Source organism: Sciurus carolinensis, chromosome 14 (assembly GCF_902686445.1).
Source record: "Sciurus carolinensis chromosome 14, mSciCar1.2, whole genome shotgun sequence".
In the NCBI taxonomy this organism is placed as follows: Eukaryota; Metazoa; Chordata; class Mammalia; order Rodentia; family Sciuridae; genus Sciurus; species Sciurus carolinensis.
This window is the reverse complement of record NC_062226.1, coordinates 25,688,428-25,706,419: the sequence shown is the minus strand read 5'-3', so window position 1 is coordinate 25,706,419 and position 17,992 is coordinate 25,688,428.

The window sequence follows — 17,992 nt, the reverse complement described above, 5'->3', positions numbered from 1 at the left end:
TTCAGAGGATTCATCACTTATGAATAGAAATGCATTTGATTTGTGAGTGTTCATTTTATATCTTGCTATTTTGCTGAATTAGTTTATGAGTTCTATAAGTTTTATGGTGGAGTTTTCTGAGTCTTCTAAATGTAGAATCATATTGTCAGCAAATAGGGTTAGTCTGAGTTCTTCTTTTCCTATTTGTATCCCTTTAATTTCTTTGGTCTGTCTAATTGCTCTGGCTAGTTTCAGGAACTATGTTGAAATAGAAGTGGTGAAAGAGGGCATCCCTGTCTTGATCCAGTTTTTAGAGGGAATGCTTTCAGCTTTTCTCAGTTTAAAATGATATTCTCAGTCCTCCTTCTTGTGAATTCATGTATGTGTAAATGTGTGTGCCTCATATGTAACTATATTTACACACCAATAATACATATATAATATGTATATAATACACACATATATACATACAAACTTAAAAATTAATGGGATCACAGCAGGCATGGTGGCACATACCTGTAATCTGTGTGCCTCTGGAGGCTGAGTCAGGAGAATCGCAAGTTCAAAGCCAGCCTTAGCAACTCAGCAGGGCCCTAGGCAAGTTAGTGAGACCCTGCCTCAGAATAAAACTATAAAGGGCCAAAGATGTGGCTTAGTGGTTATGCACCTCTGGATTCAATCCCTGGTATAATAAAAAAAGAGAGAGAGAGAGAGAAAATTAATGGGATCACAATGCACATTATAGAACTCAAAGACACCTATTTGCATTATAACTTATATGGCTCTATTCAGTTCTTTTGATGGTAGCACAGGAATACATCGTAGTTTCTCTACTCACTCCATCCTTGCTAGATAATTAGCTGGTGCACCATGAACATTACCAATAACCCTGTTCTGAGTGTCCTTGTCCACACATGCTATGCTCATAGGCATTTTTTTTTTTTTGAGACATGTTTTTCTCACTTTATCCTAAAAACAACTACCCTGTGAAATAGGTACTGTCATGATTGTCATTTTATAGATAAAGAACTGAATACCATTATCCAGAGAGTGATAAAGTAACTTCCAATCAACACAATAAAACATGGTAAGAGCTCAGGCTTTGGAACTGGAATTCTATTTCCTGGCTTTGTGACCCAAGACAAATTACTTAACCCCTCTGTGCTTCAGTGGTCTCATCTACAAATGGAAATACTAATAATTGCACCTACTTTATAAAGTCATTGTGAGGATAAAATGAGAAAAATCCATGATAATATTTGAGTAGTAGCTGACACCTTACAGATACTCAACACAAGCCTGCTATTATGAATATTAGAGAAGAGTATGCAGATCTGGAGTAGTTTGGAAAACATACAATAACAAATGCAGAAAGTGCAGTAAATATATTTGATTGTTGCAATTTTGTGAAAACTACCTGCTTACGGAAAAAGATTTAGAGGAAATATGTGAAAAGAATTTCTTTATTAGGGTGGTGGGATTATGTGTAACATTTTTGGATTTTTATGGCATACTATAATTAACAAAAAGAGAGAAGACAGGAAAGACTTCGGACTTCGCCCTGGAGGATGTGAAGGGCTCCCAGGCTCCGCAGGCCAGGGCCTCGCCTCTAAAGAACACGGCTGGGCTCGCCTGAGCCAGGCAGGCTGTGTGCTCTCCAGAGCCCGCCTGGTGCTTGGTCTCCCCAGATCACAAATGCTGCAGCTTTGTCTCTTTGGTTATCTGTTCACCCTTCTCTTCAGGGAGCATTTATGCAGCACCTCCTGTGTACCATACACTAGATGCTGATAGAAGGTACAGAACAGGAGCGTGAAGGTCTTGGAGCCTGAATTATAATGAGGAACTTCGACAACAAAAGAAAAAGTGTAGACAAGAATGATCAGATAGTAATAAGAGCTAGGCAGGGAGTTAAACTATGGACTGTGACATTGACTGACTGTGGCTGCTTTGGACTGGGGGTCAAGGAAGACCTCTCCTGGGAGGTGGCACTTCTGCTGATGAAGAACAAATAATGTTTCCAGAAAGACGTGGGTCAGCTGTGTTGAATGTCACCCAAACATCAAGTGTAATGAGGATGAAAAGGTGGCCATTGGGTTTGGCAGCAGGGAGATGAATTCCGTTGCAGACATGAGGCGACGCGAGGCATATTCGGAAGCCAACTAGGACTGGATCTGGATTTTAGTTTCACCACTAACTAGCTGTGTGACCTTGGCTGTGTTACTTAACCTGTCTATACATGTGGATAATGACATTCATGTTATTTTTCTCTTTTGGGGAGTGGATACCAGGATTGAACCCAGGGGTGTTTAATCACTGAGCTACACCCCCAGCCCCCCACCTCTTATTTTGAGACAGAGTCTAAGTTGCTTAGGGCCCTACTAAGTTGCTGAGAGCTGTTGAAGCTGGTTTTCAATTTTTTTTTTTTTAATTTGCAATCCTCCTGCCTCAGCCTCCCAAGTTGCTGGGATCACAGGCAGGTACCACTGTACCTGGCCTAGGATTGTTGTGAAGTTTGAGTGACAGAAAGTTTGTGCAATTACATAGCACTTAATAAACACTCAATACACTTGTTTCCTGTTTTCAGGCATCTGGAAAACAGGGAACTTGGGGCAGTCCCAAGAAGAGGTCTTGTGCCTCCTGGTGTTCTGTTTTTGAAGGCTCAGCTGTGCTCGGCAAAGACATGGTTACTGACCCAGAGGCCTGAGCACTGGGTGGCTGACCATGCCCAAGCGGGAAAGGAGGGCAGATGTGATCTCTTCTCGCCTCCTGGCTTGACCTCAGGTGAACTTGCTAAGGAAATCCCGGGCCAGGAGGAACAGCCAGTCATGGAGCTTGCTGCTGCTTAGTTCTGGGCTGAGCGGGATGGAAGGAGGCTAAGGATAACTAACTTTGTACCTAAAACCTTGGCCAGCATGTCCTGAGTAAACCGGCACTTCAAGTAATGCCCCTGTGATTTGACAGGTTTGAGACTTGCGAGAAGTCCTAGACCCTGCAATAAGAAGAGCAGGGCTCCTCCAGTCCTTGCGTGGAAAAACACGGATCCAGGGCAGCAGGGGAGCCTGTCGCATGGCCAGCTTCTTGCTCTCTTCTTATAAAAATGTCACTGTGTCTACGGAATAATGGAAGACCAAAACAAGGGGTCACCTTCCACAGGACAGTAAGTAGGGGTTGGGTTTCCTCCTTCTCCCAAAAGGTCAGATCCAGAATCTTTCAGTTCCTCGTCCCAAAAATTGCTGGGAAAAGGTAGGGGCTGAGTAGGGAAACCCCTCCTCAGAGACAGAAAGGCCATGGGCACCAGGAAGCAGAGTGCACCCGCAACAAGGAGGGCACACAACGGCAGGTGTGTGGCCGCTTCACCCCACAGTCCATGGGAAACACTGCCCACCTGTCTCAGCCCATGCCCACGAGACCTAACCCAGCCCTAACCAGCACCTGAAGGCGTCTCAGCGCAGAGCTTCCTGGGCCCACTCACTTGGCCTTGGCCCACAGGCAGGCTACCTAAATGCTCTTGAACTAGGACTGTGCTAATCTCCCAGAGTGACTTTTTTTTTTTTTTTTTTTTTTTGCAGTGCTGGGGACTGAACCCAAGGCCTTGTGCTTGCAAGGCAAGCACTCTACCAACTGAGCTATGTCCCCAGCTCACCCAGAGTGACCTTTTAAAAATATTTTTATTTGTTCTAATTTGTTGTACATGACAGTAGAAAGCATTTATACATTTTGATAGATCATACATAAATGGAGTGTAATTTCTCATTTTTCTGATTGTACATATTGCAGGATCACATCGGTCATGCAGTCCTAGATGAAAAGTCTGCTTCACTCTACTGTCCTTCCTACCCCCCTCCCCCTTCCCCTCCCTTCACTCCCCTCTACCTCATCTAAAGTAACTCTATTCTTCACTAGCCCACCCCGCTTATTGTGAGTTAGCTTCCGCCTATCAGAGAAAACATTTGGACTTTGGCTTTTGGGGATTGGGTTATTCTGCTTAGCATAATATTCTCCAGCTCCATCCATTTACCAGCAAGTGCCATAATGTCATTCTTCTTTTTAAAGCTGAGTAATATTCCATCATATATATATATGCCACATTTTTTAAATTCATTCATCTGTTGAAGGACACCTAGGCTGGTTCATAGTTTAGCTCTTGTGAGTTGAGCTGCTGTAAACACTGTGGCTACATCACCATAGTATGCTGATTTTAAGTCCTTTGGGTATAATCCGAGGAGTGGGATAGCTGGGTCATTTGACATTTGATTACCTTTTCATAGTATGTGTGAGGAGCTCTGTGGTGTTTTAGTAGCATCTTATAGCATGAGACCATCTTCTGCCAATCTTCATCATGTTGAACTTATTTTAGGAGATGATGGGGGCTCTGGACTTCAACTTCTGTGGGCATCTTGTATGTGCATGTGGTCAGGGGAAATGCCCAGTCCAGGGCAGCAGGCCTGGGGTGTGGTCTGTGATTGCATGTTGCCCACGAGATCCCAGGAGGTGCAACTCAACCTCATCCAAGCTCTGAGTAGCCAGGAATGGACCACCTTAGGCCTCACCCATGGAAGAAGAGAGAACCATTTTGGGCCAACAAGAGCCTAATAGGGCCCACAATGTTCTATAGAAAACTTGGCAAGATCCTTGAGCCACCTGGACAAGCAATCTGGGATGAGGTAACGCTCCACGCAGACCCACGTTATGAAATACATAAGAAGCTCGAAGAAACCGTTCACTCCAGACTCCTGTTGCCTTGTGTGCAAATTACTGTTCATGGCCAGGGGAGGCTGGTGGCTGCTGGGCCTCGTCACCTGAGATGAGTGGATGTGAGTGGACTCCCAGAAGGCTTCATGGAATTGCCTGGGGTCAAAATGTGACAAGAAGAAAGCCATAGTGTCCCAGGAAACCTGCTAAGAATCGTGGGATTGTCTTCACATTGACAGTTCCAGGTTTTCCTCTCGGAACCACAGTCAACTGACCAGCAAGAACCTCTGTAACTGACTTCTTCACCCTCTGTTAGACCAGTCTCCTTGCCAGAGAGGAGAAATAGGCATGCGTGAATGGTTTTGTGGCTCTGGCAAAGCTCTGGCAGGATTTAATGCGTATTCGGTTAAGTGTGTAAAGGCTAATGTAGAGAAGACTGTTGGAGAGTAGCTACCAGCCCCTGGACAGGGGCTTTCTTGAGTACCTTCATCTAGGCCTGTGTCAACATGCAAGGAGCATGGTGCGAGGCATAGCTCAGTGGGTGCCCTTGTTTCCTCCATGACACTGGCCAGGTTATTGTATTTCTCTGAACCTTGTTTTCCTCATCTGCCAAATACTCTTTCCTTCAGGGTTAATGATAGAATTAAATGAGGCGATGGATGTACACACTAGCACCCAACATAAGGTCCGTCTTGTCCCTGGCACATGCAGATGGTGGCTCCTTCCAGGCTCCACCATGCACCTTGCCTTTACCAAGACCGTGCCTGCTGACTGTGAAAAGCATCGCAGGAGAGCTACTGAGAGTCTCTGCAGGACCGCCTTCCTCTTTGGTTCCCCTGGCAGTACACGGCCCAGATGGGGCCACTTGATAGGAAGCCCACGGGTGTCCTCGACTCTGAACAGAGGTAGCAAGGCCCACGCCCAGGCTCCTGTGAGGATTCGTGGAGCACTTGAACAGCCCCAGTTCATATCTCATGTCCAGGAGTTTGGCTGAACAATAGATTCCTCTCAAGGGTCCTAGTCTAGATGATAAAGTATAAACTCACCAACTTTAAGGGACTCTGCAAAGTTCCAGGCAGGGTATGCTGCATTAGTGTTTGCAGGTCACTGTCGCTCACTACAAGTGAGGCAGAGAGGGGAGTGGAAAGGGTTTCCTCTTTGCCCTCACTATTTGAACAGGACCCTTTATGCAGCCCATGCATTTGGGGGACAAGAGGAAACTCAGGGATTTTTGATGACTGGGAGGAGCCTCAGGAGCAGGAACCACTGCCGACCCAGAGAGAAGCACCCTCCGGGGGCCCACCCACCCCTGTCTGCCACTGGCCACCGGCTCCCTTCCAGCTCTGCACTGTGACTGTTGACTCACTCCCAGGCAGGTCTAGACCTGCGCTCAGGTGGTGTGTGGAGAACCGCCTCCCTCTCTCTGCCAGAGAGGAGAGCAGACATCATTCTGAGACAGTGAGAGCACAGGGGCCTCTCGGAGGCCAGTCCCTGGCTCGGCCTCGTGGGCTGCTCAAGTGTCTCTTCTCCACCCCCTCCCCTCGGAAGCTATTCTGAGATTGAGCAATGCCCTGGAAAAACTGGGTCAGGGCAGGCATGTGCAGGAGCAGGACAGCCTTGGACCGCAGAGGTGGCTGTGTCCCAAGCAACAGCAAACACACCATTCACCAGACAGGAAAATCTGGAACAGCCACACACGGACTACTCACTGGATCAAGGCCAGTCCCTCAGAAAGGAGAGCTTCACCTTATGTGAATGTATAGAAATACCACAACGAAACCCATTATTTCATACAATGAATATGCACTCGTAATTATAATTTTTAAAAAAGAAAAAGCTTTTAAAAAAGAAAAGTCCAGACGAACTCCTCAGCTCAGCGTCCCTCCACTCCTCACTGCGTAACTCAGTCTTCAGTCAGCTGGACTTTTGGGGATCCCCTCCAGTATCAGGTGTCCCTGCCGCTGGGATGTGCCATGCTGCTCCTTCTCACTCGCTCTTCTCTGTTGCTCCCCAGACTCCCGCTCTGACGTCTGCTCCTCTGACAAGTTGCCCTAGCCCTCAGACGGCGCTGGTGATTCCTCTTCTCTCCTCCCCAAGCGCAACACTTGAGTGTCCATTCACGCCTCCCAGCTCTGCCTCCCGACTTGCTGGGCTGGGCTGCTCTCGGGTGGAGTCACATCGCACTCATCTTTGTGTGTTTAGAGCTCCTCACAGGATTGAGCTTGTGTGACATTCTTAGTAAACGTACGTCAAAAGGATGAATGGCAAACTGAGCAATGGCAAGAGAGTTGGCTACAGGGTCAAGACACCTTGATTGATGACCTGGCTCTGCCAGCGAACACTGTGACCTTGGCCAGGCACGAAACCTCTCGTAACCTTGCATGCCTCACCCTTAGGATGGTCATAGCAGCACCCAGGCTACCTGCCTCACAGGCCTCAGTGGAAATCCAGTGACATAATTTATGGGGAAGCATCTTGCAAACTGAAATGGGTGATGTGCACATCCCAACCCCGCTGGGCTGACTGCCTCCTACCTCTCACTCCTAAGCAAGGTGAGCGCTGGCAAGGGAGGCCTCCTGCACACGGAACTCGCCAAAAAAACTGTCAGCAGAGGCATCTCTCAGAGCAAGCCCAAAGACAGATGAATGTGCTTATATGGAAATCTGTTTTTAACCAATATAACATGAGAATGGAATTCTTTTTTCCCCACATCCAGCCTTGATAGCTAATTAATTCCACCTGGAGGAAGGAGCCAGGCTTTGAGCAAGGAAGCGTTCTTATTCCATGTTTGGGAAAGAATTTCCAGTAGCGCTCTCATGTGGATCAGGGGAATAAAAAGGGATCAACCAAGTCACTGGTTTTAAAAAGATCTCAAAGATAATTGAATCTGATCTCATTATTTCACTGGCAACCCAGGCAGGGGACGTGATGAGCTTAAGAAACGTAAATGGTGGAATTGAGCCTGACCTCTGACCCCCTTTCCACAGACCAAATCTCCTGACCCCAGACTGTCTTGACATTTTTAACCAGTCTGTTGGTGGCTGTTAGGTTGGACACGTGAGGACGAAGTTAATTATCCAAGGAAATACCCTCGACGCGGGCGTCAGTCTCTTCTCAGCAAATATTGTGCCCAAAGGAACACTGAAATTGGTGACCGCTGGCACCCTCTTGCCTTCCTCCTAACAATCCCTTTCTCACGTCTCAGGTGGTTTTAAAGCAGTATTCATCCCTTTAACAAGGTATTTCCAAATTGTCTCGAATGCACTGAGTGCCTGAGGAGATGCTGTGTGCTGAGATGTCCCACACTGTCATGGAGGGTGCTGTGGACACTCCCAGGAGACCAATATTCCAGTCCCTGACCCTGCTGCCAACTCGCTGGGGGGTCTTGACAAGGCATTTCCATCCTTGCTGAGGCATCTTCAAATCTGTAGAACAAGACTGAACTCCTGCCCAGGTCGGTGAAAGCACCCGGGATTCTCCATGCCCACCTGACAAGACCAGGATGTTGCATCAGATTCATTTCCTCAACTAAAACGTCACGCCTAACCCAGGCGAGGGGCACGGGGTGCGATACGTGAGGCAAAATCGCATCCTCGGCCGGGAGCCAAGTGCCAGGGCAGCAATCCTGCTCACTCCCGTCTCACTTGCGAGCAGGGCGTCTCTCCTCTCCCGTCTGGCCCTCTAGGAAGCTGAGGGACGAGAACCCTTCCTTGGTCTCTTAGTTACTCTTTCCTCGTCTAGCTGGTGTTCTGGACTTTGTCTCTGCCTTCTCCTGGTCATCTCATCGACCCCACAGTTTCAACTACCCTCCTGATGCTGAGGATTCTCCACCCTGGTTGGTTCCCCAGAACAGCTCTCTCCTCTTTCCCTTGGACATCACCTCGGAGCCTCAGACTCACACATGACTTGTCCTCCTGAGGCTCCTCCCATCCCTTCATGGTCAACATCTCCTCCCTGTGACCTCCCGGACCCTGACAGTCTCCCATCTTGCTAATGGCACCACCACTTAGTTGACTAAGCAGAACCCTGGAAGTCATCTTCAATGCCTCCCTTGTCCTGGAAAATCTGACTCCGGACATCATCGAATCAGTCTTGCAGGTTTTCCTTCCTTAACTTAGTGCACATCCTTCCTTTCCTGCTTCCACCAATTTTGCCTGAGTTCCTGCCTTAGTATGGCTTGCCTGTACCACTGTAACAGTCTCTTAACCCATCTTCCTCTTTCTCTCTCTCTCTTTCCTACCTTCTTTCTCTCTATTGTGGATTGAACCCAGGGCCTTGCTCATGCTAGGCAAGTGCTCTACCACTGAGCTACATCCCCAGCCCTTTTAAAATTTTATTTTGAGGCAGGGTCTCACTCAGTTGCCCAGGTTGGCCTTGAACTTGTGATCCTCCTGCCTCAGCTTCCTGATAGCTGGGATTCCAAGTGTTTACCACTGTACCTCTTTCTTAGCATCTCTTCTTCCAATCTACCCTCTGCACTGGAGCTAAGAGCAATGGACCTCACCCCTGAGGGCACACTGAAATCACATGAGAAGCGTTAGCCCCTAGGTGCCTGGTTCTCCTGGCCCCAGAGATTCTAACGTGATTGATCTGGGGGATGGCCTGGTCTAGGTGCATCTAATGTAAGGTCAAGGTTGAGAGCTAGTATGCCAAAATAATCATTCTGAAACTATTTGCAGAGAAGAGGGGGAACCCTATTAGTGGCTTTACTAAGTCATTGTAAGTCAGGCCACAGACCACCTCATCTCTTGCTTCAACTCCCCAGGTGATTCCAGGCTGCAGAAAAAAATGAGACCTGGATTCATCACTATGGCAGGGAGGATGGACCTGTTTGGAGAGAATAAGAGGAAGGAGACCACTGAGGAGGCTGGTGCAGGGGTCCAGGTGAGAGATGATAGCAAGACGAGGGCAGGAGCAAGGAAATAATTCCTCTGATGCTTTTCCCTTCCCTTAAGCTCAGAGGCATAATTAGTAAAAACGTCCCTGGATGCAGAGGCTGACTTCCCTTTCACAGTTCTGCCTGGTCGTGCATCCTTTCAGCCGCGAGTGAGTTTGGCTAAGCAAACACAGCACCTTGACTATTGTAGTGAAAGGGAGGGAGGGAAAGAACTGATGGACACCACAGGGGCCCCTACTGCACAACTGTGCCTACACACAAGGTCCCAGGATGCTAGAGAGCAATGCTTCAGCTTTCCTTTGAGTGGGCCTCTGCCCATGCCGAGCCTTCCAGGTTGTTCTTCTCTCTCTGTTGCCCCCTTTTCTCTATATCTCACAGTCCTCTTGGTCTTTTATTTATCCTCTCCTTTCCTCCTGGCTCTAATTCATGCCCAATCAACTGGTGCGTCTGGTTTTCTCCTTTTCGGAGCTGGTGGGGGTCAGGCTGGGGGACTCTTGGAGCCCTGGTCTGGTTGATTGCCAACCATGCTCTTCCTGCCATACCAAGCATCCTTAAGGATGTTTTTCTGATAAACTCAGGTTTTTCCAAGAGCAATCTGATCTGAACAGCATGAGGTCAGAAAGCAGATGTGCAGGACTGAGCATTTCCAAAGCCTTATGTTTTCCAGATTGAGGTCTCTGCAGTGGCCACAGTTCTTGTGAGATTTCTCAGAGGAGAATTTTCTTCAAGGAGCATTCTTGGAGGCAGCATGAGGAAAGCATGGGCTTAGGAAACAGCCAAAGTGCATGAGTCCCGAATAAGAGGTCAAGTCAACATGAGAACGTTCCTTGCCCTCTGAGCTGTGCTTATTTCTGTCAATAACTCAGGGTAATACATTTGCTTTGGTTCCGTTTACTGTGAAGAGTCCGTGAAAGAATGTCTGGGAAAGTGCTTTCTAAGCTGTGAAGGCCTCTAAATCCATAAGGACTTATTATTCCACGTGCAAATGCAAGCAATTGATGCTTGGAAGTGAACCGTAGGATTGATGCATTAGTTTGAAATGCCAAAATGGACCAGGCATTGGATTTGTCAAGTGGTACATATGGTTTTCTAACAAGGGATCATAATTTGTCTTGGGACATCCAAAAACTCCTGTAAAACAATACTGTGCAGGTTGTAACATATTGAAGATTAAGACGTATGGGCAAGATACCCAGATTTACAACATATTGGCTGTTTTGCAATTTTGAAAATCTGAAACCAGATTTGGAAAGAACTGTTTCTGTCCCAGCCAAGCAGCAGAGCCAAAGAAAGACAGAATCCAACGGAGAAGGTCCAATGCATGTTTCCAGAGTCCAATCAGGGTTGGCAGAGCTGAAGTTCCACAGGGGTGAGACAGCAAGGGAAGTGAGGCGGACTGGACTTCTGAAGGCAGAAGCTACTCAACACTGGCCCACGGTGGCTACGTAGAACCAGGGCTGAGCATGCCAGAGTTCCTGTTTTTTCAGGAGAAGCTGGAAATCTGGATTTTTGTATGTGCATGTATATGAAATTTCCATTTTTAAATGCTGGAAGTGGAACAAATTTAAAATACTGGGTGGGCCAAGCTAAATAGATGTGCTGATTACATTTGGCCAACCAGTCATCACTGCTGGTCTGGACCACCTTGGCTGCCCATGACAGCTACCTGGGGAGGTGTGGGAAATACCCGTGCTCAGCCCTTACCAGAGACTAATGAAATCAGAATTTCCGAGGGTGGGACTCAGGCACTGGAGAAGTTAAAGCTGGCCAGACGGTCCCAGTGTTCGGCCAAGTTAGAGAACCAGAGCTTTAGTATCTTGGGGCTGGTGGCGTCAGACCCTCCCGGGAGCTCATTAAGCTCTCAATGGATAAGGCCAGGAATTTATGTTTTAATAAATAAGCAGGGATCAGGTCCTGTGTCTTGAATTATAAGGTGCATATTAGTCACCCAAGCATCTTATTAAAATGCAGACTCTAATTCAGCAGGTTTGAGGTGGGGCCTAGTGTTCCACCTTTCCACAGAACTTCTGGGTGATGCTGCACTTTCAGTACAAAATCCACACTCTGAGCAGCAAGTGCCTCGATCAGTAGCTGGCAAACCTCAGCTTTTGGGCCAATCCCAGCCTGCCTCTGTATGTCCTGAAGAATTTTTATATATTTTAATGGTTGGGAAAAAAAAGAGAAATAACATTTCATGACTCATGAAAATTATATGAAATTCAAATGTAGCTGTCCATAAATAAAGTTTTATTGGAACAGTTCATGTCCATCCATTTACATGTTGTCCATGACTGCTTTTTCACCACAAAGTGGCAAAGTTAAGTAACTGAGAGACCATATGGACCACAAAATCTAAAATATTGACTGTGTGGCCTTTACAGAGAAATTCGCCAACCCCTGATATAACTGGCCAGTCAGAGGGCCTGAAACCAGCATGTCCCTGCTTTGTCCTTCCTCTGGCTGCTAATACAGCTCTGTGAATTTGGGGCTTCATTCAATGGGACCTCAGTTTCCTTCTCTGTAACATGGGCATCAGATAACTCCTACCTCGCTGATCTGTTTGGATTGGGGGTGTGTTTCTGAACGTGCCTGGTGCCCTTGGCTCACTGCGCATGCTCCATACATGACTTTCTCCGTATCTGTACTTCCTTACGGTAGATATTGCCATTGTGCCTGCTGGAAGGGAGTCCTCAGGGAAATGCTTCTGCAGGGGTAAATGATTTAGGATTGGAAAAGTGTCATATTAATTGTATACAAACAGAATAGCGTTGGAAATGCTGTTCATCCCTCTTCCGGTGGCTCTGGGGTTACTTCCTCCCACGCATCCTACAGTTATCTATATACCCCAGGCTCCTGCACCAGTTACAATTTATGGACTCTTAGTTTCAAATTCACCCTTCTTTGCCCTGCTTTGTAGATCCTAGAGGTACTTCTCCATTACCAGTGGGTTTAGCCTTAAGCTTTATCAATAAAGGATCCTGCCAGGCCAGGTAAGAAGTAGGGCTTCCCTTCTTGCTGTCAGGGAGCTGTTTTGGGCAACTAGCCAGTCCACAGGCAAGTGGTAGGCCCAGTAGCACACACCTGTCCCTCACCTGCTCCAACCTGTGACCTCCAGCAAGTTCCCTTCCCCTGGAAACCTACTCCTACTGACCGACTCCAGCATGCCTGCACCTTCTGGTAACTTTTCTGCCACCTGGAAGGCTTTTCCTTTGCATCAGTCCCGTCGCCTACCCCGAGGCAAGTACCTTCACCATGTTGCATGGTTCTGTGGCAGCCATGTGCTCTCAGAGACTTGAATCTCAGCCTTGGAGGGAGGGAGGAGCTGGGGAGCAGGGTCCTTGTGAGTTCTTATTTCTTACTCTCTCTCAGCTTCCCAGTAGTAACTTCTCCCTGCCTTGCTACTTCTGTGCCCTTTAGAATTCTCTTTTCCCTTTCTAATAATTAACCACATTTCACTAGTTAAAAGTCCTTTATAATTATATGAGTTGTCTAGAATTGTCAAATGTTAAAAGAAAAAAAATAGGACACAGAATAGTGATTCCCAGGACTTGGGAGGGAGAGTAATGGGGAGCTAGTGTCTAAAGGGGACTAAAGCCAGCACAGTAGCACACACCTGTAATCCCAGTGGCGTGGAAGGCTGAGGCAGGAGGGTCACAAGTTCAAAACCAGCCTCAGCAACTTAGTGAGGCCATAAGCAAGTCAGCGAGACCCTATCTCTAAATAAAATATTTAAAAAACGGCCGAGGATGTGACTCAGTGGTAAAGCACTGCTGGTTCAATCCTTGGTACCCAAATAAATAAATAAAGGGGACTGAGTTTCGGTTTGAAAAGAAAGTTCTGGAGATGGATGGTGGTGATGGTAGCAAAATGATATGAAAGACTAAATGCCACTAAACTGTACATTTAAACGTAGTTAAAATGATCCATTTATGTTATGGAGATTTTACCATAATTGTTTCAAAGATCTTGATATTAAACTTTTGAGTTACATGTGTTGCTTTTATCTCCCGACCCGGCCTTGGCTGATGCACCAACATCCCCAGTGGCCATTCCTCTTTCTGGTCTTTTGCTTTCATTTAAAGCCTCTTTCATCCAGCAATAACATCCTTGTTCCTAAGTGCATCTCTGGTCTACCATTCTCCCATTTCAAACCTCCCTCCTTAGTTTTTTGTTGCTGAATGAGTGAGACCCCAATCTCTAAGCCAGGCATCCAAGGACACCGAAGGCCATCTTGCCTTCCAAACCTCAGTTCCTGCTGCTCTGTGTCGTGTTCTCTTGTTCACCCAGCCATCCCATATCACATCTCCTCTCTGCTCACCTTGAACTTGGGTTGGACCTCTCTGCATTTGCTCCTGCCCTCTAGAATCCCTTCCATTGCTTCTTTCATGCCCACACTGCCACAATTTTAGAGCCCAAATATTCTTCAAGACATTGCACTACCAGCTCCTAGCAGACCACATTCATCCCTCATTATGCATTAGATGCATCTCCATGCCATCCCTTCATGTCTTATAATATGACCACGCACATGACTCCGGTTCCCAGCGAATGGAGAAGATTCCTGAGACTGTCTCTATATTGAATAATCTTTGAATTTCTCTAAAGCATATAGCACAGAGCCTTGTACGTAGGCAAGGCTGGTAGAAACAGAGACTTTCAAAAAGTTTTGGCACTTTCAAACTCATCTTTGTTCTAGAACAGTCATGGATAAACAGCTTTAGTTTGCTTTCCAATCTAATCAATTGGAAGTGGCTACTTGAAGTTTTGTGTAAAGATAGATGAAGCTACATCCTGTCTCACAGCAAAGGAATGCATGATTGATTAGTAATGTCTGCCATGAATGTAGGATGGAAAATGGAAACCAGCACAAAATAGATGGACATTTCTGTTCTAGGTGCTTGTCTGAGCAGACTGAGTATCAATCCTTTGGAATATATACACAATTCGAAGTAGAATGTCAGACCAGGCACACTGGCCCATGACAGTAATCCCAGCAACTGAAGAAGCTGAGGCCAGAGGTTTGCTCAAGTTGAAGGCCAGCTTGGGAAATTTAGTGAGATCCTGTATCAAAATAAAAAATAAAAAGGATGTAGCTCAGTGACAAAGCACCCCTGAGTTCAATTCCCTGTATTCTGCTGCACCTCCCCCCACCCAAAAGTAGAATGTCAAGATCAGGAAAGAAAAGAATATTTTTCTCAAAGGAAAATATTCAAAATATTCCTCATTCTTTTATGAATCCTTTGATGAGTTTACACTCTTAGGGTAGTAGGGAAATTACACATAATCCTAGTTTTTAACTCAGTTTGGTACATCAGTTTTTGTCTAATCCAGTCTTATCAGTAAGGGTTATTTGTAGAAACATTCTAGCTACTTTAAGTAAAATGTGTTATGATATGGAGAATAAGGTGCTTAAACAACAATTGATAGGTCGAGCATGGTGGTGCACACCTGTAATCCCAGCAGCTTGGGAGACTGAGGCAGGAGAATCTCAAATTCAAGGTCAGCCTCAGCAACTTAGTGAGGCCCTAAGCAACTTAGCAAGCCCCTGTCTCAAAATAAAAAAAATGAAAAATGGCTGGAGATGTGGCTCAGTGATAAAGTGCCTCTGGGTTCAATCCCTGATACAAAAAAAAATTTAAAATTGAAAGACTTGAAGGGCATACTCTGGACTGAGTTTCTGGAAGTAGTTCCTGGAAGAACGTCTCATTCACAGCCAGGAAGATGGGTGAACATCCAATCAAATTGGAAAAAAAAAAAAAAAAAAAAAAAAAAGCCCTCAAATTCTATTCACAGTTTAGAGTGGCTCATTCTTCACGTTCTCTCTGAACCCTTGTCCTGAACTTCCATCTGGTCTGTGCCCAGGAACACCTCACTCTTATCCTTTGCCTACAGTGGGGATAACGCAGAGGCAGAAGAGTCCTCCACGCGAGTGATGGCTGGGGAAGGAAGAGGACACAGCCGCCTGTCTGGCTCCCACTGCCCTTGCCACCTATCCTGTTCCCGGGTGATGATGCTGCAGGGCTCGGCTGTGACTAGGTGCAGTCGGGTGAGGGTGGGGGTGAACCCGTCACCTCCGTCTGATCCGCACTCAATGATGGACTGGTTCTGGGTGTGGGTGGCGGGTGAGGGTTCCTCACTGGTGCTCAGCGTCAGAACTCGTGGGCTGAGCCCTCCTGCTGGGCAGCTGCGGCCATCTTTGACCCCACCTATTCCTGGTGTGTCCCATTGTCCAGCAGTGCATGACCCCTGACCCTTGGGTGGCCAGTGCTCCCACAGGTGCAGTGACTAGAGCCAGTGGCATCTTCCTTCACCCCTCTGACCCTGGAGGAGGACTGAGAGGCAGGCGTCCCTGCTGAGCCCACTTTGGAAACATGGGGGCTTCAGAAATCTCTAGAGGAAGCAAAGGAGTCCATTTTTGTTTTATGTAAGAACCTACCCAGACTTCTAACTTCAGGGTCCAGCATCCCCTGGAGAAGGGAGACAGGAAGAGGTAAATATCAAGCAGCTCCGTTCTCTACAGACTCTACATTTCTGCTATAAGAGAGTAAATTAGGTATCACAGCTACTCAGGTCACAAAAAGAGCGATACCAGACATGGACTCTGTGGTCAGAAGCTTTTGGCAGGGTGATTCCTTGGATTGTCTCATTTTTTCAAGTTGATGTGATGCTAAACTATTGCTGAAGTTGAAAACAATAATTTTTAAACAAAAAGACCTGTTCAGTGTGACACTCTGCTAGGAGCCTGCTCAGTATCCATGAAGTCTTCTGTTTCCTTACTAATAAGAGCCTAAGGATTGGGGACAGCAATGTGTCCAACTTAAAGAAACTCAATGTCCTTGGTCCTCATGGGCTGGAGTTGACCACTGAGGATAGGGGGTGGGGCTACCAGGTAATCTGTTGTTTGTTTTCCTGATTAAAACATAACAGGCTCAATTGGCTCATGATTTTTATCTTTTGTCCTTCCTCTGCTTCCTGCCTGGAACCAGGATGAACGCCTGGAGGCACTGCAGATGTCCTCTGAGCCGAAGAAAGGTCACACGTTGAGGATGGCAGAGCAGGAAAGTGGTAGAAGCTTGAGTTCTTGATGACTTCACTGAGTTACTGCTGCTTCTAGACTTCCTGATCTTTAAGAAGAGGAAACTTTCTGGTTGGCATTTTGTTACTTGCAGCCAAATGCCCTCCTAAAAGATTGAGGGTCTCTACCCGCAAGAAAGAAGAGTGTCCTTGGAATGAAATCAGGGGGTCCGTGAAGATCAGAAACTGACAGTGCAGCTGCCACCTCAGTGCTGCCAGGATACCCGAGAGTCAATTGTGAGAAGAGGCACCTGCCTTGGGGACTGTCAGAGGACTGGATTTGATGCCGGTGACGGAGGTGCCCACCACAGTGTGTGTGGCACTTAGTAGGTGCTCTACAGATATAGGTCTGTTGCGGCTTTCCTCCTGCACCTTTAGGGTCTCATTAGGTAGCAGCTCAATTTAAAGCCGAACTGTGATCTCAAGACTGAACAGAACTTGAACAGTCCTCTGGTCCCCATTTAAGACCAGAAACTCATCGCAATATCCTTGGAGATAAAGAGCCAGCTTCTCTTGCCCACTCTCAGGAGCAGGTGCTCACAATGCCCATGGACAAGCTCTGGACAGATGTGCTTCATGCCGGGTTTCTTTTTTTCTGAGCTGAGTTGAACTTGCCTCCCAGAAACCAGGCTGTAGCGTATTCTGAGCTGCCTGAGTACTATCTTCCCGAATTCTGCTTGGCCCTCACCTCGCCAGCTCCCTCAATGACACGCTCTCTGCCAAGGTCACTGCTTCTTTCATTGCACCAGGCGATTCCTCCCCTGTGGTCAGAATTAGGTCCAGAGCAGCCTCTTCCCATAGCACCAGACACAGGTAGGCAACTCACAAACCAAACTGGGTGTGCAGGTGTGCGTCTTCCACTTCGCAGTGTGTGTGTGTGTGTGTGTGTGTGTGTCTGTAATTAGTGCTGTGTCGGTCAGCTTTCCCACTGCAACAAACACCTGAGGAAATCACCTGTAAAGAGAAAAGTTTTCTCTGGGCTCAGTTCCAGAGGTTCTGGTCTGTGAATGGTTGTCCCTGTTGCCTTGGGGCCGGTGGCAGGGTAGCTCGCTGTGGCAGGCAAAGCCTGGCACAGCACAGCCTGTTCCCCTCGTGGTTGGAAAGTACGAGAGGAATGAAGAAAGGGGCCGGAGTCCCACTGTCCTTTCAAAGGCACCCTCCACCTGGCCTGAAGAGCCCCCACCAGACCCTCACCTCTTTTTTGTGTGTATCAAAATATCTTGATTTCTTCCTTAGATTTTTTAAAAAGTTTTTTGTTATTTTTAATTTGTTGTTAATAGTTATACATGACAGTAGAATGTATTATGGCATAGTGCAAATACATGGAGTATAACTTTTCGTGCTTCTGGT